General features: G+C 42.8%; 1 protein-coding gene across 2 annotated transcripts in view; it reads left to right on the top strand.

Moving 5' to 3' along the window:
- The window catches only part of METTL24 (methyltransferase like 24), a 120,571-nt gene that overhangs the window by 11,634 nt on the left and 82,841 nt on the right, over positions 1-26,096 (top strand). The window lies entirely within an intron of this gene.

The following is a 26,096-nucleotide window of genomic DNA, read 5'->3' as shown; positions in this document are numbered from 1 at the left end:
AGGGATACCCAGGCCACCCCGGCAGTGTTGGGGGCCTCCAGAAGGTGCTCAGGGATCCTTCAGAGCTTTCCTGGGAGATGCTTGGGGGACCTTGTGGCACATGGAATAGAATCAGATTGGACACTTGCTAGATAAGCAACTTAGTCTTTTACTATCTTTCAGCCCCGACTCATACATTTTCGATCAATTCTTTTTCTACTTAACTAGCTGGCCAGAATGGCTCTTCTTGCTTACTACTAACAACCTCGACAGATCAATAAATTAGGTCCAGCAGTTTGGAAGCATCCAGCTGAAACTTTCCCTCTTCAGTTTTGCCTGAGCCTATTTCATTCAGATTTGAGCACGATGATTTGGGTTCAAGTGAACTAGGGGGTCAAGGGACCTTTTCATGACAAGACAATAGCATTCAGACACTAAATTCCATAAATCTGCTAACTTCTTCTGGGAGTCTCTGTGTCTTTCTTTCATGGCAGCATTTGTCTGGGGGTATTGGGCAGGAAGAGCCTGTCTATGTTGCAGTCACAGAAAACCCTCAGGTCTCAGGCTCATGCTAGCAAGGACTCATTTTTTCTTTCTTTTTAAAAAACGTGATCACCATATGAAGAGAAAGGGTCTCTCATTCACTACTGCTAGGAATGCCAATTGGTCTAGTCTTTCTGGAAAATAAAATAAACATTCCTCAAAAAATTAGAAATTGAGCTTCCATAGGCTCAGCAATACCGCTCCTGGGAATATACCCAGAACTCATTTTTTGCTCAGGCTGGGCAGCCTTGGCAGCCTTTGTCTGCAGGACAGCATGGGATGCTACTTTGTGCAGTCTTGGTTTCTCAGGACTCCAGGCTGGTGCCCAACCACCAACCATCTCAATGGAGGATGCTCCCTTAGCAGAGAGGCAAGAGCTCCTGGGGGTCTTGCATGGTGGTATTTAAAGCCCCTAGAAGCCACACAGGCCACTCCTGCTCACAAATCCAGTGACAGGAATAGGTCACTTGGCTCCATTAGTGTGGGAGGCCAGAGGTCTGCCTTACGCTCAGAAGCCAGGGAGTCAAAATGCTGCTTCATAATTCTTTTTTTTTTTAATTTTTGCTTTTTGGGTCACACCCGGCGATACACAGGAGTCACTCCTGGCTCATGCACTCAGGAATTACCCCTGGCAGTGCTCAGGGGACCATATGGGATGCTGGGATTCGAACCCGGGTCAGCAGCATGCAAGGCAAATGCCCTACCCGCTGTGCTATCACTCCAGCCCCCTGCTTCATAATTCTTATGGTCACCACCAGCTTGGTGACACTGCAGACATCTGTATCAAAATGGACATTTTCTGGGTCAGGCTTCACATGTGCCATTGTGAATGCCTGGCTGACTCTGTGTTGACAGTATTGAATAAAGCATGGAAGAATCCTTTCAGGGGACCTGGATCTAAAATGAAGCAGACATCTGAATTGAGCAGAACAGTGAGGTAGAATGAGGCTCGATTTACATCTTATAAACAGTGTTCTGGCAAGTCCTGGAGTCTGTTAGATACAATGATTCTTGTTGACATTGCTTATGCTAGATTCTTTGCACCAAGCTGTTTTGGGTAATGGTCTGCAGGCCTTTTTTTTCTGTGTTGGAGTGGATGGGGGAAGACAAGTTATGTGAATAAATAAAGCCATGCGTAAATGAGCTGCAGAGCTCTGGTGAGATGAATCAGCCTCTGTGTTTCAATCCATCTTCATGGCGATCACTTACTCATTTTTACTTGGAGCAAGTTGAAAGACTTCCAAATGTGTTTTCAGGATCTGGCCACAAATCAGAGGCAACATTCATGTCATATAGCCTTTGCTATTGTGCATAATATATCAGCCAGTGATTTTAGTTTATTTTTCCTTCACTCTGAGTAGAACACAACAAATGATGTAAAGAGTCTAATTAGCAACATGCCTGCCCAGAGCGATTAGGTAGCAGGGAAAGGGGCTCTTCCATTCAACAGTTTTGGAGTTAACACATGGAGAAGCCAGAAAAGGGAGCACCTGATGTTCTTGGATAAAGACCTATTTATGTGTTTTTTGCCAATATCATGGAAATACTTCATGATGCTATAGCAGCAGCCATACCATGGGCTGGCTTTTATTTTGTTTTGTTTTCATTTGTGGACAACACCTGGTGTTGCTCAGGTTTTACTCCTGGCTCTGCATTCAGGAATCATTCCTGGCAGTGCTCAGGGACCATATGGGATACTGAGGATTGAACTCAGGTTGGCCATATGCAAGGCAACTGCCCTACCTGCTGTACTATCCCTCTAGTCCCTGGGCTGGCATTTTTTTTTTACTTGAGGTCAAATGTTAATTAAAATTTTTAAAAATTATTATTTTTGTGTGTTTGGACCATACTGGTAGTATTCTCAAGGCTACTTCCTGCTTGGTGCTCAGGTGGTGCTCCCGGTGGTGCTCAGGGGACCACATGGTGCTAGAATTTGAACCTAGGATTCCCACAAACACAAACATGTTCTGCTTACTGAGCATCTGCCCAGCCCCTTGTGTTAGAGGATTTAACTTCTCTTTGCCACCCTGATGGATGTGGCCTCGTGGAGTGCTTGGCTGAACTGTGTCAGCCTGTAGCGCCCTCCTCTGTGTAGCACTTAAGGGCCGGGGGCATTGTGCAGATCACACAAGAATGATTGCAGTTTGTGTGTATGGGACTCTGGATGGCCCTTAAATAATTAGGGATTAGAAGCTTCAACCCCTCATAGTGGAAAATCTGTGTAAAACTTGCGTTCTCCTGAAAGTTGACTATGGTCACCCATTAGTCTTCTCAGGGAGATGGTTTCAGAATCTCCCTCCACAGACTCAGTTCAATACCCACATCTGTGGCTGCGCCGATCACTTATCACTGACTCTTCGGGTTCCACATCCTTGGCTTCAACCAAACAGCATCCAAGGTTGGTTGAACCCTGGTTCTGTGGGTAGAAATGTGATCACCAGACAAGTGGACTCTCATAGTACAAACCCTGAAATTTTAGTTCCCTAAATGAAGATGGTCTCTAATGCTGGCCCCTAACCATCTGAAAGAGTATCAACCCAATATTCACTGGGACTTTTCATGTGTGTTTTGTTATCTTGATATTTAGAGGTCAATATAATGTTCAGCCATCAAAGGTGTCCACATATCCATACATACCCATTTTTATACATTTTCCCTCCCCTTCTCTTCATTGTTGATGCGTATGACACCAGACTATGTAACAGTCTGGTGTCATACGCATGTCCGGCTGTGGTGCTCACACCTTTCCTTGTGATACTCTTGGGGGTCATGCTCCTGAGCTGGGTGCTCACGTACATTCTGGCTGTAGCACTGGCTGGGGATGTTCATGCTCTTGTGTGTGCTTGCAGGCTCCCCTTCCAGGCTGTGATTTTTGCACATCTTTTCCTTTTAGTTATTGTCCTGCATTGAGTGGTTCAGAAACACCTTCCAGTGTGCCTGGAAGTTGGTTGTGGTACCTTGGACCACAGACATCAGAGATGCCAGGATCACTGTGTTGAGGCACTGGGGCTGAAACTTGAGACTGTAGGTATGTGAGGCAGAGACATTTGAAGCCACCAAGTCCCCAATATAAAATAAAGTGAACAGCAACTAGTAAGTTTTGATTAGCTTTTTTATTGTACATTTACTTCCCACAGAACTCATTGTCAAAGCCTTCCCTGTTCACGGTGGTTTGTGATATTTTCCCCCCTCTCCAAAAATTATTGCAAATATCTCTTGCAACATGCTGGTAAATCATTTTGGTCTGTATGAAGGTTGTTTGGTCTGTATGAAGGTTGCTGTATAAATCTGTTTCCAAGCTTTTGAAATACAATTTTTCCCTGAAAAGACTGTTTACAAGTTTCTTATTAAATGGTGGCACTTACTATAACTGCTACTCTTTTCTAGATATTTTAACTTAGTCCCACATCCTTTCTTTTGTTCTCATCATTGATGACCAAGCATAGAACATACAGGATGCAAAACTGCAGCTGGGCAGGATCACCCTGAGGCAGGGCCTTCGGGGCGCTCAGGGCCCAAACAGCAGCCTCAGGGACCTCAGGCCTCGTGTGCCAGGCAGGCATTTTTGCCCCTGTGCTATCTCTGGGCCTCCTAACTCTGCTATGTTTTTAACTCAGTAGAGTAATTGTGGGTTACAGAACTAGTCACTTAAAGTTTTTCAGGTTTCCCAGCCCTCCTTTTAGTCAATTATGTGCATAAAGATTATATTTGGTACTCGTACATTAAAGATAAACTCAGGGGTGAGAGACAGTACAGCAGGTAGGCCACTTGCCTTGTATGTGGTTGATGCAGGTTTGATCCCCAGTACCCCATATTGTACCTGTGCCCCACCAGGGGTAATCCCTGAGTGCAGAGCCTGGAGTAAGGCCTGAGCACCATTAAGTATGGCCCAAATGCCTCCCCCAATGCCCCACCAATTTTTTAAATTAAAAAATAAACTCAGTTTTAAAAACAAAAAATTCAAACACTAACTCTGAATATGACTGTTAAAAGAAATATGAGGTCTTCAAGAAACTCACAGTGTAAGAGTAGACTGAGAGGGCTGAAGAGATAGTATTGCAGACAACCTGGGTTTGATTTCTGGCACCACATACGGTCCCCTGAGCCCTGCCAGGAGTGATCACTGACCACTACCAGGTCTGGCCTCCAAAGCAAGCAAACAAACCAACCCCACAATACAGTAGTGCCTACCACAGAGGCAGGCTGGGGTTGGGAGGGTAACTGTGGATACAGGTGAAGGCACTGGTGTTGGAATATTGTATGCCTGAAACTCAACCATGAATAACTTGGTAACTTTGTAATTCATGGTGACTTAATAAAAATATATATTTATATGTGTTTATATATAAGTATACAAATATATAAATACATATATATTTATATAATACATGTAAATATATAGTAGATGTATAAATATATATACATATATACACACATATGTAACTATATGTGTGTATTTGTAAATAAAGGTAGACTTAGAGGGGATCATTGTGTTGGGGCAATTGCATGTAATCTTTAATTCTCACAACAAAGCTCTGAGGTAGAAATTATCTATTTATCAGATGAGGAAACTGAGATGATTGTAAGTTTAGGGAAGATTATGGAATGAAGACTTAAATACAACATTTATGGATTTTTCAGTTTTTATACTGAAAGTTAATGGTCATTTTTCATATAAAGTACATTATTATTTACCAGTTAAGAAAACATCTGGTAAATAAAAGACATAGGAAAGTTAGACAAATTATGCAGTGGGAAGGGCTTTTTCAGTGCATATCACCAAAAATATTAATATTCAAAATTTTAAAAGGGCATCAGTGAAATAGTAAGAAAAATTAAACTTTGAATTTGTGGAAGTATGCTTTTTTCATCATTTAAAATAAAATTTGTTACTATTTTTATGCACTGGGATGTATTTTTATGCACTGGGATAGCACAGCAGGTAGGGCCTTTGCCTTGCACATGACTGACCCTGGTTCGATTCCTCTGTCCCTCTCGGAGAGCCCGGCAAGCTACCGAGAGTATCCCGCCTGCACAGCAGAGCCTGGCAAGCTACCGTGGTGTGTTCAATATGTCAAAAACAGTAATGACAAGTGTCACAATGGAGACGTTACTGGTGCCTGCTAGAGCAAATCGATGAAAAAGGAGACAACAGTGCTACAGTGCTACATGCATTTTTTTCTTATGATGTTAGGATCTATTTAATATCTTTGTATCTTTGATTGCTGAGATTGAAATATTTACTGTCTGGTTCTTACAGAAAATTTTTGCCTACCCCTACTGTAAAAGTGGCCCCAGGGCCTCTTAAAATATGACTGTCCCAGTTGTTAGTGATCACTGATCTCTAGTAAACTCAGTTAAATCCAGCAGACTCCTTAGGGACCATACATCTGATGACATAGAAGAATGCTTCTAGGACTAATCCACTGTTTCTCAACCAGGGGCCGTATGCTCACTCTGTGGCCCTGAGGATATTGCAAGGGACCACAGATAAAAAAAATTGCATCAATGCAGGGACTGCAGAAAGAAAGTTGGGAGCCAGCTGGTAGACAGGGAGGTCACAGCAAGGAAACAAGGTCAGAATGGGGGTCACAGTGGGACCAAGGCTGAGAAACACTTCTCTAAGCATTCATGGAAGGACACCCTCAAGTCTTGTTAGGAGCTGATTGATAGGCAAAACTTGCTGTTTCCCCCTCCTGCCTGCTACCCTCCTCAAACACAAGTACAGATTTATTGGGCACATATTATGAAAATCAGATGCCCCCCATATTTTCAAGTATCTGGGATCATCCCACCCTTCACTATTTAAAAGGACTTGATATTTTAAAATGAGGTGGGGGAGGGGGCCACACCTGGTGATGCTCAGGAGCTATACCTGGCTTTCTGCTCAGGGACCACTCCTGGTGGTGCTCAGGGGACGAAATGCAGTGCTGGGGATTCAGAATGAGCTTGGCCACATTCAAGGCAGATTTGCAAACTGTGTTCACCCTTGAACTACTTCTCTGGCCCCATTAAAAAAAAATCGAATGAATTGTGAATAAGTTCAGTACTTTTTCTCACTATCTGTATCAAAGAAGTTCCGAACCTTTTATTTTCAGCTCTCTCTCTCACTCTCTCTATGTTCAGAATTCCAACTTCCAGCTCAGTCTTCCACCTCTGGCCACTGCTTTCTCCTCTCCGCTCTGCAATGCCTCCCTTTCCTCTCATTCCCTGTGATGATACCTGGACAGGTCTTCATGAAGGCCTCAAGGTATTAGAGGGAAGAATCAACAGAGTTCAAATCGGAAATTTGCGGAAAACTGGTTTCATAATGTTTTCTTGCCCACTGGGGATTTTTCGCTAGCAGTATTTACTCCCTGGGCTGCTGCTCCTGGCACCCTGCATTCTTTTATTCTCTTGACACCACTCCCTTCCCCCTCCTCCCACCCACCCCTTTCTCTTGAGCTTCCAGGAAACAAATCCCAAATCCCTGTCCTTTTCTTTCTCAGGCAGTTTAGCTTTGTTTCTCCTTCTCCTTCCTGGCGTGGCCTCAAGATGAACACGCCACTCTGGCAGGAAGCAGAACTGGCCGCAATCAGTGTTTGTTTTCATCAATCATGTTCCCCCATTCTTGAGACTGTGAGACAGTCTGTATCATGCTCTCAGCGCAGGGTCAGAGGCAGGAGGTGCCTGTGTCAGGCAGACTGTTCTTATCAGGAGGATTGTGTCAACACAGGTCCCTGGCAGGTCCCTCATCCTTGCTCTGGTGGCCACTGTTTATGTCGGAGAGGAAGTGCGCCATTGGTACCTTTTTAGGAGCTACAATTTACTGCTTCAATCACACCCCCACTTTCCCCCTTCATGCATGTCTTCATTTCCTCCTTTGACTTTGAACTACATTTCTTTATGTCATGGAAAGGAGTTTGCGCAGGGGTGTTAGCTGACAAGACCATTCTCATTTCAGAGAGCCACAAATGACCCAACAATTCAGTTCCAAGGTATAGACTCAAGAAAATGGGAAACATATGTTCACACAAAACTTGTACACCAGCATTTAGTGCAGCATTATTCATAACATCCCGAGTTTGGAAGCAACCCAAGGAGCCATCAACCTATGAAGGAATACACAAAATGTGGTGTATCCATCTGATGGAATAAAATTCAGTTATAAAAAGGAACAAAGTCCTCATCCATACTGCAGCATGGATGGACCCTGAAGACATTATGCTCTGTGAAGAGAAACAGTCACCAAAGGCCACATGTTGTATCACTCAGCTTTAATGACTAATGAGACGAGGCAAGTCCAGGGGGCAGGAAGTCACTGAGTGGTTGCTGAGGCTGGGTGGGAGGATGCAGTGATAGCTGCCAGAAGCACAGTTTCTTTTTGAAGTGAGACAAATACTCTGGAATTAGGGAGCAGTGACAGCTGCACAATCTGGGATATATTAAAGGAGTATATATTGAAGTGTTCACTTGAAAATGTGCATTTTGGAATATGCCAATTATATATTATTATTATTATTATTTAAATTTTTGGGCCATACCCGGCCATACTCAGGGGTTTCTCCTGACTCTGCACTCAGGAATTACTCCTGGAAGTGCTCAGGAGACCATCTGGGATGCTGGGGATCGAACCCAGTTTGGCCATATTTAAGGTAAACAACCTACCTGCTGTACTATTACTCCAGCCCCTATATTTCAGTTTTTTTAAAAATGCTCAGAAGTCCACAGAATGAATGGCAGGATGAAACTATACACTTTGATGTGTACTTTGCAGGGTCCCAGCACCTGGCCTGACAAGGCTTGCTGATAGGCACTGGAATGTTCTGCAGAGTCAAGAGTCCAAGCCTTGCATCTGTCAGGACGGATCACCTTGCTTCCGTGATATGCTCAGATACACTCTATGTTCAGCCAGACTTTCAAGAACCCAAGCTGTTTGCCATATAAGAGACCCTCCAGTTGGTATTGCTGTGAGCTGGCTGGTAATTTCTTGCATTGGGTTTTGCTTATTTGTTTTTATTTGTGTTCGGGGACTACACCTGGCAGTGCTCAGGGATTGCGCCTGCTTCTGTGCTTAGGGATTACTCCTGGTGGGGCTTATGGGACCAGATGAAGTGCTACAGATTGAATCAGGGGGTCATGCAAAATAAATAAATATTTCATAATTTTTTATGAAATGCAAAATAAATATTTCACCCCGTACTATCTTTCTGAAGCTTCTCCCATCCATTTTTGCATAAAGCACTACATGAAGCTCCCGGGCTTTGTCAGAAGATGCGACTGTGGCCTTGCCAGCTATTACACCTCTTGTGGGAGTGAATTCATTTGCTTAGACTTCAGCCAACATGGCTCTGCCATTTTGTTTCCATCCTCACCCAAGTGACTCCTCTCGTTTGCAGTAACTTACCTGCAAGGTGTAGCTATGCATTTTGGTAGGGCATGTGTGTGATAGGGAAGAGCAGTTATGACTATATCTTGCTTCTATATAACGTCCCAGCTCCCAAAGTCCCGCTCTGTGGTTATCCCAAGTGGTTCTCATCAGAGCCTTAGTCGTGAAATAGACATTATTTCCATTGTACCAAAGGGAATCTGCTAAGTAACTGATTCAGGGTCAACAGAGATTATATAACCCAGGGTTGGCTCAGATCATACTTAGTGTCTCTTTCCACTCCTGTGGGTACCTCTCTGCAGAAATCTGGCTCCCAGAAAAATATGATGATTACTATATATTTTTGTTTCACTATTATAGCACAGCAGGTAGGGCGTTTGCCTTGCACGTGGCCGACCTGGATTCGATTCCTCCGTCCCTCTCGGAGAGCCTGGCAAGCTACCGAGAGTATCCTGCCTGCATGGCAGAGTCTGGGAAGCTATCCGTGGCATATTCGATATGCCAAAAACAGTAACAATAAGTCTCACAATGGAGATGTTACTGGTGCCCGCTTGAGCAAATCGATGAACAACGGAGCAGCAGTGCTAACAGTGCAACAGTACTAATTTTAGTTATATTGTCAGGTTGGCATTTCAAGCATGCCTTAAATTGCTCAGGAACAAATTTAAACTGATTATATAATTATGATAGGGAATGTAGTTTTGAATAGTGAATATTCATTTTGTGCAGAAATAGTAAAAAGTGGCTTATTTAACTAATGTGCACTTAAGAGGACATTAACCTCAATCAGGAACAGACAGCTCCATCAGTTCTGAAACTGAAGTGCTTGAACTTATTTGGGTACCCTGGATACCGACAACTGTTTTGGAAAATCTGCATGCCTTGGTCTGAGGCCTGGGCAGGGATTGTTCTTATTTATAAAAGGAAACCACTAGGGCAGATTGGAGCCTGTTTAACATATAGGATATTGTACGCTTCCTGGTATGGCAATGTGTTGAGACAAGGATGGGACACCACTTCTTATAGATCATTTGGTACCTTAAATATATAGGTAGGCAGGATGCTGATAACTTAAATAAAGGCACATACATTTGACCATCACTAACTTAAGAGTAAAAGCAGATATAAAAAAAAAGTTCTTAACTTAAAAAAAAATAGAGTTAATAACAAAAACATACAGTACTAGAAGTGTGGTAAGGGAAAATGGAAATTAAATTTTCTGTGTCTCTGAGTTGAGCCTGAGAGTTGTTTTGAAACAAAAATTTCTGTTTAAAAATAGAAGTGAAGAAATAGGAACAGATTGGAGTCTGGGAGGGAACGAGAGAGAAGAGAGAAGCACAATAGGAAGGCTCCATCTGAAAAGGGCACGGAAGCTTCTCCTGACAGCATCGCACCGCTCACTGTTCCAGAATGTTGACTAGCGTCCAGAGAGTGAACAGGGATTCTCTCTCTCAAGGTAGAAAAATGGTTTGAAAATTTTTTGATGAAAGCTTTGGACAAGGCTTTGAGAGCACTGACCAGCCATTTGTACAGACTTTTCTGGCAGTTGATTTCAGCGGGTGCCCCACATGCCACCAATTCTTTAATTCTGAATCTGCTACCTACTCTGCTGGAAGGTTCATGGGCACTTTGGGGATGCGTGTGGTGTGGTGACGTGGCCCCTGTAAAGCATAAACATGTATACCCCTGTAAACCAATGTACCCAATGAAAGATGAATTTAGAAAACAAGTTAAACATAATAAATAGAGAAGAAGAGATAGTACAGAGGCCAAGGTGCTTTACTTGCACTCAGCCAATCCAGGTTCTCTCCCTGACACCCCAACATATGGTTCCTGCCCCCCTCCCACCCCCTCCCACCCCCTCTCGCCCCCCCCCAAGTCCTGCCAGGGATGATCCCTGAGCACAGAGTCAGGAGTAAGCACTGTGCATCACGGGGTGTGGTTCCCACACCTCCCAAAAAAACAATCGAAAGGGGGATCAGAATCGCTTGTCTGAGTTTTGCGAGTCCAGAGATCTCCCTGAGTGCCTTCTATGAAGGACCTCTGCTAACCTCCTGTTTCCCTGGGGTTCACATGCCTTCAGAGATGAGGGGATGCTTGATACCTGCACTGGGGTTGGAGCTTCCCTACCCCCCATCCCTTGCCTGGCTGGTCTCACACAGTGATGTCACTGCCGTCTACTTTACCCTCAGTAGACAAGCCAGCGTATAGGACCCCAAATTGTGGAGTTGGGGTCCTTTTTGGGGCCAGCCAAGCATGGAGACTGGAACCCCCTACTGACAGGCCAAGATTTAGTTCCTGGTCTCATTAAGCTGCTCTTGGGAGAAGAGCTGAGTTGATTTTGACAAGAAATAGCTCCTGATAATGATTTGGTTGTTATTTCACTTGGAAACAAGTGCTTGCTCTATGTTGTGAAAATGTCCGATGCTAAAAAGAAAAATGTTTTAAAATAAGGTAATTTGAAAGGAAATTTTCTCTTCAAAAAAAAAGCATTAGTAATAAAATTGCACCAGGTACACTTTATGTTACTTTGCTGCAAATATTTGTATTGCTTCTCCTCTCCACATTTACTCCCCTTCAAAATGAACCTTACTTAAAATAAACCTATTTTAAAATTTCTTATGTGAAGAAAATAGTTTGTCTCCAAATAAGCACAGCAATACTTCCCAGCATATTTACTTTATCTCATTGATTTGAAATTAAAAAAAATCCTAGCGATATTTTATTTTATTGGTGGGGGCACTCCCTAGTTGTAGGTGATCTGGGGCCACCAGGGCTACATCTAGTGGTACTCAGGAGGCTGTATAGTTCTGGGGATTGAACCCTGGGCTCTGCATGTGCCCTTACACCCCACTTTAAGCTAGCTCATTGGCCCCTCTTCATTTAAAAGAATTGGTTGAATTTAACTATAATATCCATTAGATTGTAAGTATGGGGTTACATGTAAATATTTAAGACTAAACAGTTTGAAAATCAAGTTTTAGATGTTGGAATTTTTTATCCCCCTCTAACCAGGTCTCCTACCCCCTACCATCTTTTCCCAGGATAACCTTGGACAAAGCAGTGTCTACTAGTGTGTCTCTTTTAGTTTGTTTCATCTGTTCATCTATGCTTATATCCTTATATTTTACATACAGATGAAATAATCCAATACTTGCCTTTTTCCTTCTGATTTATTTCACTCTGCGTAATTTTCTCACACTGTGGCATTTTATTGTGAACAGCAACATTTTAATCTTTTTCACAGCTGTGTAGTATTCCACTGTATCAGTGAACCACCTTTTTAATCCAAGTATCAATTGACTATTCTGTATTTTTTTCATATTTTATCTGTTATAAATAATTGAATAAACATTGGGGTGGATATAACTTTTTGGGTTAATGTTTTTATATTCTCTGGAAAGATACTAAAATGTGGGCTTGCTAATTATGTGGTAGTTCTAACTTTAAACTCTTTTTCTTCTTTTTAAAAAATTTTTTTATTAGTGAATCACTGTGAGGTACAGTTACAGACTTACAAACTTTTGTGCTTGCATTTCAGTTGTACAGTGGTTGAGTGCCCATCCCTCCACCAGTGCCCATTTCCATCAGCAATGGTCACAGCATCCCTGCCACCACCCCCACCCCATCCTCCCCCCACCCCGCCTCTGTGACAGGGCATTCCCTTTTGCTCTCTCTCTCCTTTTGGGTGTTGTGGTTTGCAGTAGAGGTATTAAGTGGTCATCATGTTTGATCTATAGTCTACTTTCAGCCCTTATCTCCCATCCGAAACAGGCCCTCCTAGCACCCTTTACTTGGTGGTCTCTTCTTTATCTGAGCTGCCTTTTTCCCCAGCATGCAAGGCTAGCTTCTAATCTGTGGAGTAATCCTCCTGGTACTTATCTCTACTGTTCTTGAATATTAGTCTCCCATTCTGTTACTTTGCATTCCACAAATGAGTGTAATCTTTCTATGTCTATTCCTCTCTTTCTGTCTCATTTCACTTAACATGATACTTTCCATGTTGATCCACCTATATGCAAATTTCATGACTTTATCGTTTCTAACAGCTGAATAGTATTCCATTGTGTAGATGTACCAATGTCTCTTTAACCAGTCATCTGTTCTCGGGCACTTGGTTTTTTTCCCCAGATTCTGGCTACTGTAAACAGTGCTGCAATGAACATATAAGTGAAGTTGTAATTTCTACAATACTTTTTTGCATCTCCGAAATATATTCCCAGGAGTGGTATTGCTAGGTCAAATGGAAGCTCAATTTCTAACTTTTTGAGAATCGTCCATATTGTTTTCCAAAAGGGCTGAACCATTCAGCATTTCCACCAGCAATGAAGGAGAGTCCCTTTCTCCCCACATCTGCACCAACACCGGCTGCTTTTGTTCTTTCGGATGTGGGCCAGTCTCTGTGAGATGGTATCTCATTTTAATATGCATCTCCCTGATGATTAGTGATGAGGAGCATTTTTTCATGTGTCTTTTGGCCATTCGGATTTCTTCTTTGAGAAAGTTTTTGTTCATTTCATTGCCCCATTTTCTGATGAATTTGGACGTGTTTTTTTTTTTTGTGGAGTTCAACTGTCAGGGTCCTGGCCAGTCGACCCTGGCAAACTGGAGTGTGATCCCCAAGCTGATGGACTTACTCCCTATAGGAGAGGGAGTGGGAAGGGGAGAAGCCTCTGCCCTGCCCCTCTGTGCACCGTGGCCACCTCACCGCTGCCACCGAGAAAGACCTTGCAGAGAGAGGAAAGTTGGAGGTCAAATAACTCTCATTTTATTGGCTCTCACACACAGATATTTATAGTCAGATTTCAGGGCGGCGTGGATACTATGGACACCTGGTTATCAACATTTTGCTGGGCCCTTTACAGATGTTAGCTAATGATTTATGCTTCCCTTTTCTCAAGGCTGGTATGCTAGCTCAGACAAGTGGTGGCTTTCAAGTTTCATCTCATTATCTCCTCAACCAGGGTGCATTTCTGGGTGGAGTGCTGGCACAGGGCCTTAGGGCCCTGTTTGAAGATAGCCTGCTCCTGCTTCTACAGGCGGGGATTTGGCCAGGGTCTCAGGCTGGCTGCTAAGACCCCAACGTTCAACCAGTGAACTTTTGGCTCTTTTTCTTAAAACTTAATTTTTTGGTTTGGAGCCACATCCCACAGTTCTTAGGACTCTTGATTCTGTGCTCAGGAATAATTTCTGGTGTTACCTAGAGGATTTTATGTAGTGCTACAATTGAGTTGATGATGTGCAAGGCAAGTACCTTAATCTGTATACTATTGCTGCTTGAGGAAATGCCGATGTATTTTCAAAAACAGTCACATTAATTTACATTCCCACCAATAGGGCACAAGACTTTCTTTCTAAGCACCTTCTCCCTATTTGTTACTGCTGCCTTTGATAGTAAGTCATTCTCACCATGTTAAATGGTGTGGCATCTCATTATAATTGGAATTTGCATTTCTGTGATAATAGACAATTTTTCATGTGCTTATTGGCTATTATGATCTGAATTTGCATTTCTGTGATAATAGACAATTTTTATATGCTTATTAGCTATCTGCATTTACTCTTTCTAAAAAATTTTTTGGGGGCCCACATTCAGTGGTGCTCTGTACACAGGAATAACTCCTGGCAGTGCTTGGGGAACCATTTGGGGGGCCAGGGAGTGAATCCAGGTTGGCCACATGCAAGACAAGTGCCTTACCCACTATACTATCTCTCTGACCCTTTATCTACTCTCTAGAGAAGTATTGATTTTATTATTTGCTTATTAAGATATTTGGTTGCTTATTTGTTTATAATAAGTTGTAATCGTTCTTTATATACCTTGGATTAGCCTCTTTCAGATGTAGGATGTGTAAATATCTTCGCCCATTCAGTAGGTTGTCTTTTCATTCCTTTTATATTTTTCTTTTCAAAAGCTTTCAATGTTACATAGTCCCACTTGTTTATCTTTACTTTTATTTCCCTTGCTGTTGTGGTAAAAATGTTTAAACCATAGTATATATGTGTATTAAACCATAATACGTGTGTGTGTATGTGTGTGTTAGTCCTTCTGCCTGATCCACAATTCTACTCCCCCAAGCTTTTCTTCATGACATTAGTTTAGCATTTTTCTATCCATAATTGCACTGTCCTAACCTGCATTTGTGCAATCTACAACCCTATAATGAGCAAGTTGAGTAGAAGCCTCATATCCAAAGTCACTGACTCGCAATAATTGGTTACTCCTAGTTCTAGAGAAAGTAGTTAAAACTGGGAATCACAAAAGGCACAGCTACACAGTCAAATTAATGCTTATGTGTGTACATTTGTTGGCTAGTCTTGTCAAAGTAAGTAAAATCCTGGACTATAATTTAGTCTCCTTCTCCTAAAGCAGTAGAACGAAGCTTGTAAAAAAATGAAGATGATTTTGTGTCTGTGTCAGTGTATTTGTAAATGATAGATTGATACAACTGGTCCAGCATCACACACACACACACACACACACGAGGGTATGTGTGTGTGTGTGTATTCTTTTCTTTTTGGAAAGTGTGTGGCTGCCAAGCTAGTTGCTCAGGGCTCACATACCTGAGCCACACACTCAGGTATGTCACTGAGCAGCATCCCCAGCCCCAGTTAAGTTTTGTGCTCTGTCCTGCAAAAACACATCTCAGTTGCGTCACCCACCACTTCTAGTTTGGGTTTCTTCAAAGTGGAACAAGAAGTTGACACTTGTGAAGTGCTCTGTATGCAGGACACCTCTAGATTTCAGTGACTTAGTTTTTCTCTTTTACAGTTATCTCACCCATACCTCATGTACTTAAAAATAGCATTTAGCTTTGAATTGACTATTTTAAATAGAAAGCTAAATGTTTTAATTCTGCATACAGATTTTGTTGGTTTACCTTAATTGGAATGGTCTTACTAAGTAGCTTGTATAACTGATTTACACTGGAAACACTAAATGATTCCCAGTGATACTACAGGTAAACTAGAAGGAGCTGGAGAGTTTAGGTATAGAAAAGGCTGAGAGCCTGTTAACCTGGTGGGTTTTGTAGAGACAGGTTAAGTGTACTTTTACTGTAATAGACACTGAAAAAAATCACATTGTGCATCAAGTTTTAAAGAATGTTGGAGTTGGGCCCAGAGAGAGAGAATATAGTAGGTAGGGCATTTGCCTGGTACACACCAGGCCCAGGTTGGCTCCCTGGAACCACATATGGCCCCCCTAGCTCACCAGAAGTGATTCCTGAGTACAGAGCCAAAAGTAAGCCCTGAGCACAGCTGGGGGTGGCCTAAAAACAAGCAAATAGGGGCCAGAGCGATAGCACAGTGAGTAGGGCATTTGCCTTGCACACGGCCGACCCGGGTTTGATTCCCAGCATCCCACATGGTCCTCCGAGCACCGCCAGGAGTGATTCCTGAGTGCAGAGCCAGTAGTTAATCCCTGTGCATCACCAGGTGTGAACCGCCTCCCCCCGCCCCCAAAAAAGTAAATAAAAAGAATGCTGGAGTTATTTCATTTTACTTGTAAAATAAATTCCTACAAGGAGAAATGCATTTACTTACCTTAATAAAAATTTGCACACCTTTGTCCTACAGGTTGAATGAGTCAAAATAACTCAGAAGATCAATTGCTAAGATTTTTGGGGGATCAGCCTCTTACCACAAACATATTCTTCACCTTTACCTGAACAATTACTTTTTCTCTATTTAACAAATAACATTCGAAGCAATAAATATTTTTAGTGCCAGGATAACACACTAATATTCTTTGGAATGATGAAGACAAACTTTCAGTATTATTTAAAAAAACTGTGCTCTTCTTAGCAAGTAGAATGGATGAATCTAACTTTAGGATTTCGACTCAACTCTGTAATTTCAATGCAAAAATATACACAGAGTCAGAGATAGCTCACTGGGCTGGAGTGTATGTATTGATTCTTAGCACCACATGGTCGCCAAAATATCAGCAGAATCACAGATCCAGAGCACTGCTGGGTATGGCCCCCAAACCAGAAACAGTAACATGTGCAATTTTAGCTGTAAAAAATTTAGGGGGGAGGACTACCTAGGCAGTGCTCAGGGGTTATTCCTGCCCCTGCCCTCAGGAATTACTCCTGCCAGGCTTTGGATGTCAACAGCATACAAGGCATGTGCCCTACCCACTGTACTATTTCTATGCCTCTTAAGCTTAAATTTTATGATGACTGGTATGTAAATATTCATTAACCTTTTCATCCATCAAATCCATTTTAACAAACTGTTTTAAATCCTTAAAAATGCTTTATTTCATTTCTCACAGGATTCTTGCTAAATTACTTTTAATATTTGAACAAAGTACAGTCACAGACATTTAGTGATACAATTTATTTTATTAAGTAAAAATAATTTTTATAATATGTAATTACATAGTATTTGTATTAGTTAGGTAAAGCCCAGGTAGTGATCTACCATCTTCCAAAGTAATGAAAATATTGCCATCAATCCCAGGTACTATGCAATTTTCTCTGCGTCCCAGCCTAAATATCAGTGTAAATAAAACTAATCTTAGAATCATTTCTGTGGGGCACTGTAAGACAATTTAAACACATGATGTCTTCACAAGGCTGGTTAGAGAAGCAAGGTTCACACCCATGAAACAGGTTTACCAAATATTTGATACATTTGATTCAGTATAAAATGGGCATTATAGATCTTAATCACTGAGGCACCTGCTTTGCATAGTTTATTATGCACAATGAGAAGATTTCAGGGTTGGAGAGATAGTATAGGGGGTAGGGTGCTTCCCCTGCAGACACCCAGCCTAGTTTGATCCCAAGCACCCCATAAGGTTTCCTAAGCCTCATTGGGAGTGCTCCCTGAGCACCGCCAGGTATGGTCCCCAAGCAAAATAAAACATAATTAAAAGAAGAGATCTCGTGATTAAGAAATTGTGGGGAGAGGTTTGGGAAAATGAGCCTTGAAGAGTGTGTGGACTTGAAGTGAGGATTGTGTACAGGAGAGAACTTAGGGTGGGTGGGAAAAGGTCTGAAACATGGTGGCAAAAAGATGCAACAGACAACTGAGTAGGATTTGTTTTATATGTCCTTATGGTCTTTATCTGGATACCTCCTCCATTTTCCAAAATCTTATCTTGGCAGTAATGCTCTTTGGTTACACGTCTTTTCTCTTCCTATTCAAGAATCACTGTCAACTGAGAAGTAATCAGGCTTTAAAAGAACCAAAAGACTGTTGATGCAAACCTAGGAAGCATGATGCAGGCCCCGGGTGTGAGTTCTGTCAGCATCAGAACACTGGGGAGTCCTAAGGGAGCAAGGCAGGACGGTGGGTGATTTTAAGTCATCAGCTGTGAGAGTTAGATTGGTCCTAAATTTACTTGCCAGTTCTTGACAGGTGGGCAGAAGTCTTCAGACAGAAGGCTGCAGTGTGAGGGTTGTTTGTTTTATCATGAATTTTTTTATTTTCAGGGGAAGATGGAGTAGCCACTAAATTGCTGGGTCAGTATTGTAAAGTCTCAACACCTGGAAATCTTGGCTGCCAGGGACAAGAAGGAGTTTGATTCAAAACTGCTTCCATATCACCACGACACCCATAGTTTGTCACTAAGTGTCTTCTGGGGTAGCACAGGGGTGGTTTGGTGGGGAATCACATCATAATGATGACCTTTTTTCAAAAAAAAACTAAGTGCATTTTCTTTTTTCTTAACTTGGTTTTATTGGAAGCACGGTGATTTAAAATACTGTTAATGATAGTTTCATGCTATGTCCCAACACCACATCCTCCACCAGTGTGTGACCTTCTCCCTCCACTGTGTCTCAGAGTCCCTCTTACCCACCCTTTGTCCCCTACCCTTTGGTAAGCTCAGTTCTGTACATCTTGTCTTTGACCAGGAACTATTGTCTTTGACTATTTGTCATTATCTTACTATATTTCTTTATATCCACATTCCAGAGAGCTCATTCTGTGTCTGTCCCTCTCCTTTTGACTAACTATAAGTGCCGTTTAGGTATTTGTATCAGTAAGGGTAGGGTAATTTATGGTGCATCAATATACATCCTTAGAAGTTTCCAGGAGTAAGATAACAAAAAGTTTAAAAATTGTTTGTTTGGGGATCCCAAATGGCAGCAATCAGGGCTTACTCCTGGCTTTATGCTCAGAGGTCACTCCTGGCAGAGCTTAGAGGAACACATAAAAGTATTATCCCCTTGTACTATCTCTCCGGCCTCAGGAGGGCAAATTTTTTTTTTTTCTTGTATTGAGGTGTTTTTGCAGGTGAGCAGCAAGGTCTCAGATTCTTGTGTCATTCAGGGAATGCTGGCTGACCATATCTCAACTTAGGTGAGCCACTGTGGTGGATCCCAAGGCCTGCATTCTCTCCCCTTGATCCATTCGAGTCCTCTGCAATTCACTGAGGAGTCATCTTCCATGACATTTACAGAACCACCAGTGAACTTCTTTTTGTTTCTGTTTTGGGGCTACATCTGGCTCTGCTCAGGGCTTACTCCTGCCTATGCGCTCAGAAATTACTCTTGGCGGGGGCTGGAGTGATAGCACAGCGGGTAGGGCGTTTGCCTTGCACGCGGCTGACCCGGGTTCGAATCCCAGCATCCCATATGGTCCCCTGAGCACCGCCAGGGGTAATTCCTGAGTGCATGAGCCAGGAATGACCCCTGTACATTGCCGGGTGTGACCCAAAAAGCAAAAAAAAAAAAAAAAAAAAAAAAAAGAAATTACTCTTGGCGGTGCTCAGGGCACCATATAGGATGCCTGGATCAAATCCTGGTTGGCAGTGTGCAAGGCAAGCACCCTCCCCTCTTGACCATTTCTCCAGCCCTGTTATCAGTGAAGTTTTTTTTTTTTTTGGTTTTTTTTGGGTCACACCCGGCGATGCACAGGGGTTACTCCTGGCTCTTCACTCAGGAATCACCCCTGGCGGTGCTCAGGGGACCATATGGGATGCTGGGATTCGAACCCGGGTCGGCCGCGTGCAAGGCAAACGCCCTACCTGCTGTGCTATCGCTCCTGTGTAAAAATAAAAAGAAAAGGCGCGGGCGAGGAAAGGGATGCCTCACCGCACCAAGCCAGGCACAGGGCCTAGGGCAGCAGCTGTCTCTCCCGCCACCCGAGTTCGGTAGCCTCCGGCCGCTTCCCCCACCCCGGGGAGGTTGATGGCGAAGATGTGGCAGGCAAAGGAAGGAACGGAGCCAAGATGGTTGGTCTCACTTGCAGTTTATTCCAATCTTCCCTCTATACACTCTCCTCTGGAACTCTCCCCCTGCCCCCTCATACGGCTACCTTAAATCTCCCCGTCCCCCAGCAGCCTGGGGCTTATCTAAAGGTGTGGTTACAATCCATAGGGGGTATAGTTCTATCTCTCAGGGGAATGCCTTCACTAGGACAGAATCTCTCTTTCAGCAGGAAGACCCACCCAAGGGCAGAGTCCCATGAATGTGTTTCTCTTCTCCTCAGCCAGCAAACATATAAGAATTCATAATATTAATCATTTTGTATGGACACAATAAGAGATGCATTAAAGCTTATAGAATTGCTCTCCTGGGGCCATCTCAATCTCAGACTACAGTGCTCAGGCCAGATCAGTCTTTCCCATCCCTGGCAGGGTCCCAGTCTCATAATTACTATTGGATCATGACAGCATTTGTCTATGATCAAGCTCTTAACTTATAGTTAAGAATTAGGCACTTTAGCCAGGCCCATCTCGATGCCAGGGTAGCACATAACTCACCGCTTGCCCTGGATCCTTCCCGTCCCACGTCGGGGACCCTACTTTGGGGTGCTAGGAACTGAGGGCAACTGAGGCTTAAGTGGAGAAAGCAGATACCCAGGAGGGAATATCGAGGTCAATTAAGTCTTAAGTTATAAAAACATAATATTGTCTTCTTGTGTCTATACAAAAAAGACATAGCTTTAAAGTAAATTATTCAAAAGGCATAAAGAGGAGAGAAAGGCAATGTTATAATATTCAGTGTCCTAGGAAGTTCTGACCTTACCAATTAACAGAGTTTGATTAAGGGAAGAGCAGATAAACTGGTAGAATTGGTTACAGATAAACAAAGGAATGGGAGTGACTCGGGAGCACTTTGATGGGTGTGACTGATAAACCTAAGCTCCTAGTGGCAAGGGGGAAAGGACAAACCAATGATATCCAACAGCTCCAGCCCTATCAGTGAAGTTTTTAGGATGTTCTCCATCTTGATGATTAATTTCCTAAGTTTGTTGTCCACTGCATTATTGGGAAACTAGGAAATAAAGAAGTAGAAAAACATCTGCATTTTACTGTGTGATCACAGCAGATTTAAGCCAGTTTTAATTTGGGCGGGGGGCAGGGGAGGAAGTGGGGTGTGACCATTATGTGAAGCTTTTAATTATATGCTGGTTTTACTTAAAACAGGGTGCGGCTATTATGCAGTGATGACTTGGCAAACTCTGGGTCAGCTTGGAAAAGATAAAACAGTGCTGAGATACTTCAGCAGAGCAAATAAGGAGGGAACTAGCAGCTGGAATTGGGGTTAGAGACCCATCCCTGCCTCTTCATACAGATTGGACTCTGGTATATCATTTTACCTATCTGAGCTTCATCTTCAAAGACACTGTTACAGATAGTTAAACTCATCCTTCAAGTCTCCTTGAACATGATACTCTTCAAATATGAAACAAGTAAAATTTAAAGCCAGAAATGGTTTACATTGCCTGGTTTCTAGAACCTGGTTTGTTGCTGTTGTTTTGTTTTCCCATTCTTCTATGTGGAAGAAACTTGTTTTTGTTTGATAAAAGGACTGTTCATTCTACTTTTTCATAAAATTAAGAAATATGGGGCCTAAAGTGATTGATAGTACAGTGGGTAAGGATAGCCGACCTGGTTTCGATTTTCAGCATCCCATATGGTCCCCCGAACACCGTCAGGAATAATTCCTGAGTGCAGAGCCAGGAGTAACCCCTGAGCATTGCCAGGTGTGACCCAAAAAGAAAAAAAAATGATCAAGGGTCCAGGAGAGAGCTCAAAGGACTGGAGTGTGCCTAGCCACTCCCCAGCACTCCATGGCCTCTCTTTTTTTTTTTTTTTTTTGCTTTTAGAGTCACACCCAGCAATGCTCAGGGGTTACTCCCAGGTCGGCCACGTGCAAGGTAAATGCCCTACCCACTGTGCTATCGCTCTGGCCCCTGCATGGCCTCTTGAGCACTGCTGGGTATAGCATTGCTGGGGGCTCTCTCTCCACCCCCAAGAAACATAGTTAAAATTTCATTAGCTTCCTACTTATTTTCTCAATATGTCCTTTTTTGCTCCTGTTATTTCCAGTCTGAAGTGAGGAGACTGGGCCAAGGTTAGCTGCCACTTTGGCTGCTTCTCTTCTAACTTTGGGGATCTTTACTCGCTTTCACCAAAGAACTCAATGGTCTTTGACTCTAGAGAGTTATGCAGCGCAACCCCCCAAAGCAATTGACTTCCCCAAAGGTCTGCTTCTTTCAGCAGTTCCTCAAATCCTGAGAAGGTTCACTCAGCGATAAGGGCGGTAGATCATTCCTTCCATTTAGGGTGTGAGACAGAAGTTGTCCAGCCTGCTCTCTGCCTCCTTTTGTGCTGCTGGCAGCTTCCCATGGGTAAAAAAATATTTTGAGGCTGCTTCTAGTTGTCCAGCACTATAACTTATTGTACATTCAGAATGGAAAATGTTCTATAAGTGCAGAATCATGCAAGAATGGGAGTCTTATCTCTAATTGTCCAGACAATTCAGGCGGCCAACTGCTATATATTAGTAAAGCAGACCAGAGAATACAATATGGATAATATGAGAATCAAAAACAACGGTAAACACAATACTGTCTTTCACACCGAGAAGTATGTGCGTACGCACATTGCATGCAGAGGTATGCAGTTGTGTGCACTCAATGGTTTGTGTTTGCTGAGATGTGATAGCCTCATCAGGAAGAGAGATAGGTAGGGAACTTGTATTGCATGCTGGCCAACCTCAGTTCGATCCCTGGCATCCTATCTGATCCCTTGAGCCCACCAAGAGTGATTCCTGAGTGCAGAGCCAGGAGTAAACCCCGAGCACTGCTGGGTGTGAACCAAAAAACAAAAACCAGAACAAAGGAAGTGAGCAAGGCCTTCACTCTTATTGTGAATGGTGTATGGCTTAGCTGGAGACATACTCTGTACTTTTCCTTTCACCACTGTGGACTGGCCTGCTTATGGAAGAGCACCTTGATTTTGCTTCGGTGCTTTCTTTAAGGAGGTCATTAAAATCACGTGCAGCTTTTACAGAGGGTTTTCAGAGTGGTTGTGGGGCCCTGTGGCTCTGGCCTTGGGGTGCTCAGAGAGGCCCCAGGGAGGCTTCATTTCAGCACTGGCCCCTGTTCTCTAGCACTTGGTGACCTTGGAGGGCACATTTCAATTCCATTTGGTGATACAAATCACTTCTCTCTCTCTCTCTCTTTTTGCTTTTTGGGTCACACCTGCCAATACAGAGGGGTTACTCCTGGCTTATGCACTCATGAATTATTCCAGGCAGTGCTCGGGGGACCATATGGGATGCTGGGAATCGAACCTGGGTCAGCTGCATGCAAGGCAAACGCCCTACCTGTTGTGCTATTGCTCTAGCCCCACAAATGACTTCTTATTTAGGTTCCAGCACTGAAACTCTTTCCTGGACAGAGCTCAGCTGCATAGAACTTTACACTTAACACTTAAAAAATAATTATTTGATTTCTCCTCTTCCTCCTCCCCTAAATTCCAAGGGCTTGAAATGGCTTTAGAGGAGTGCTGGGGAGCTTCCAGCCCCATAGACCCATGTTTGGGGAAACTAGTGCATGTCTGGGGGAAGATGTGAATGGGCTAGAATTTTTCTGATTGAGATGAGTCTTGAACCCTAGAAGATGGGAATGAGATGTTATTAAGGGCCCAGTATTCTGAGCCACAGAAAGTTGGGGCTCCTTATTGATTTTTGAGCAGGTTCTGCATGCATGTAGGGGTGGCATGCAAGGGAGAAGCCTCTGAAATGTGGTTTCTAAATTCCTATTTACTTTTGTAGGCAAACATTCTTATATACACTACTTTCAAAAGATAAATAAAACTCCCTCTTTTCCTGGCTGATATATTACCTTAGTGATAGCTGAGATTTGACATTTGATTACTTACCATGGATCATAGACAATGCAGTATCTTTAATCACAAAAATCTCTACATTTCACTGGGTCTAGACATTCAAATCCTTTTCCTAGCATCTCTGATAAAACCTTTAATACATTATGGGTTTTTTTCCTCCTCCTCCTGTGTTTCACCCTCATGTGTTTCCATCTTACCCAGATGTGAACTATTTTAATACACATAAAAAATGTAAATTTAAAGATATCAGTTTAAGAACAAAGCCCAATTCATATATATATTTCATTTTTGGCAAGCCCCCTACCCATTGCACTCTCTCTCTGGCTTAATCTTCTTGGCATTTATCTTCAATGCATCAGGATACCTGAGAATACAAATCTAGGGCCCAGAGTTTATTCCTCCCTGTCCTTGATTTTCTTTCTTTCTTTCTTCTCTTTTCTTTTCATTCCTTCTTAGAAGTGATCAGAGCCAGTTTGAATGATAATGCACTTTTTTCCTTGTCAGAGTTGATTTGATTTCTGGTTCCCTGCCTTCCAGCCTACACTCTATGTAATGATGCAGAGGCGGCAGATTGCTGGGGAAAGGATTCAAAATGCTGCTCTGGATTGGGCTTTCAGCATGCACGCTGTCTGTTGCCAGAGCTACTGAACAGATGGGCTTGGAGAGGTGGGACTGGACATAATAGGGAGCAGCCCCAGGGTAGAGGTGCTGCTGGGGCTGGCTGCCTCTGCCTTTTCCCACCTGGTCATTTTGACCCTGTCTCACTCTCCAATCCTGGCAAGATTCAGAGGCTTGGTTTTTTTACTGCTGTTGTTCTAATTTTTAGCAGTTTGATTACAATGTGCATAGACATAGATTTCTTTAGAACGTTTCTGATTAGAGTTTGCTGAGCTTCATGACTCTTTAAATCATGTCTATTGTCAAATTTGATCATCTTTCAGCCGTTCTAACTTTTTTTTTCTGCACTGCATTCTCTTTTTTTTTACTTCTCTGGGCAACCAATGACTGAGTGTTTGACTTTCTGATCTTGTCCCATAAGTTCATGAGGCTCATGTCATTTGAAAATAGTCGTTTTTTCTCTTTGTTTTTCAGTTAGATCCTCTTTATTGACATGTCTTCAAGTCCACCAACTCTCTATGTGTTGGTGGACTTGAAGACATCCTACTATTGAGTTTATCAACTGAAATTTCAATTTTGTATTTTATTCTATTTCTCAGATCTAAAATAATAATTTTTTTCTTTTGCATCCTATTTCTTTGCTGAGACTTCCTGTCTTCCCACTGTTGTATACTCTTATTACTGTGTTCTTTGCTCTTAAGTTTTTGTCAAATAATTTCAACATCTGTGTCATGCCAAAATTGGCATTTGTTGGTTATTTTTACCCTACACCAATTAAGACTTTCCTGATTCACCATATGCTCTGTAGTTTTATATTATATTTTTGACATTACATTGAGAGACTCTGAATTGTGTTTATGTGCTATAAATAACTGTGTGTTTGTTTTAACAGGCTGGTTAAGTTTAAACCTCAAGGTCAGGTAACCTGTCTGTGAACTGTGATTTCAGTATCAGTTCTGTTCAAAAACTGCTTTCAAACCCAGTGCTTCTCAGCTCTGTCCCTTATGTGTGCCAATCTGTGTGACTGTTCACTTCTCATCTTTTACATGCTTGCCAGATCAGATGTATCATGTGGTTAGGGGTTTAGTCTAGGACCTCACAAGTCACTTTCAGGGAGTCACTCTTCGTTTCTGAGATTTCCCCCCAAATATTCCAGATTCCAGTTTTCTCTGGACCTCTGGCCACCAAGGTTAGTTGCTTGTTACCCTGCCCTGCACAGGATTTGCTGCTTACTTCCTGCGACTGTGAAGTACAAGGCCAGGCTGTGGGTGGAGGCAGAAAACACCCCAAGATGCTCACCTCACCCTCTTGGTGCCACGGGCTCAGACAGGAAAGGAAGCTTTGCTTTGCTCAGAATTTCGATGCTCCTGTTGCAGCTTCTACCATCACAGTGGCAGGGGAATTAGGCAGGGGGTGCAAGAATGGACAAAAGAAGGGGATTCTCTCAGCATTAGGAGTCCCAGTACATCCTTAAACCTGCACCAGAGG

Source organism: Sorex araneus, chromosome 4, assembly GCF_027595985.1.
Source record: "Sorex araneus isolate mSorAra2 chromosome 4, mSorAra2.pri, whole genome shotgun sequence".
Taxonomy (NCBI): Eukaryota; Metazoa; Chordata; class Mammalia; order Eulipotyphla; family Soricidae; genus Sorex; species Sorex araneus.
Note: the sequence above shows the minus strand (reverse complement) of the source record. Positions and strands in the feature narration are given on the sequence as shown.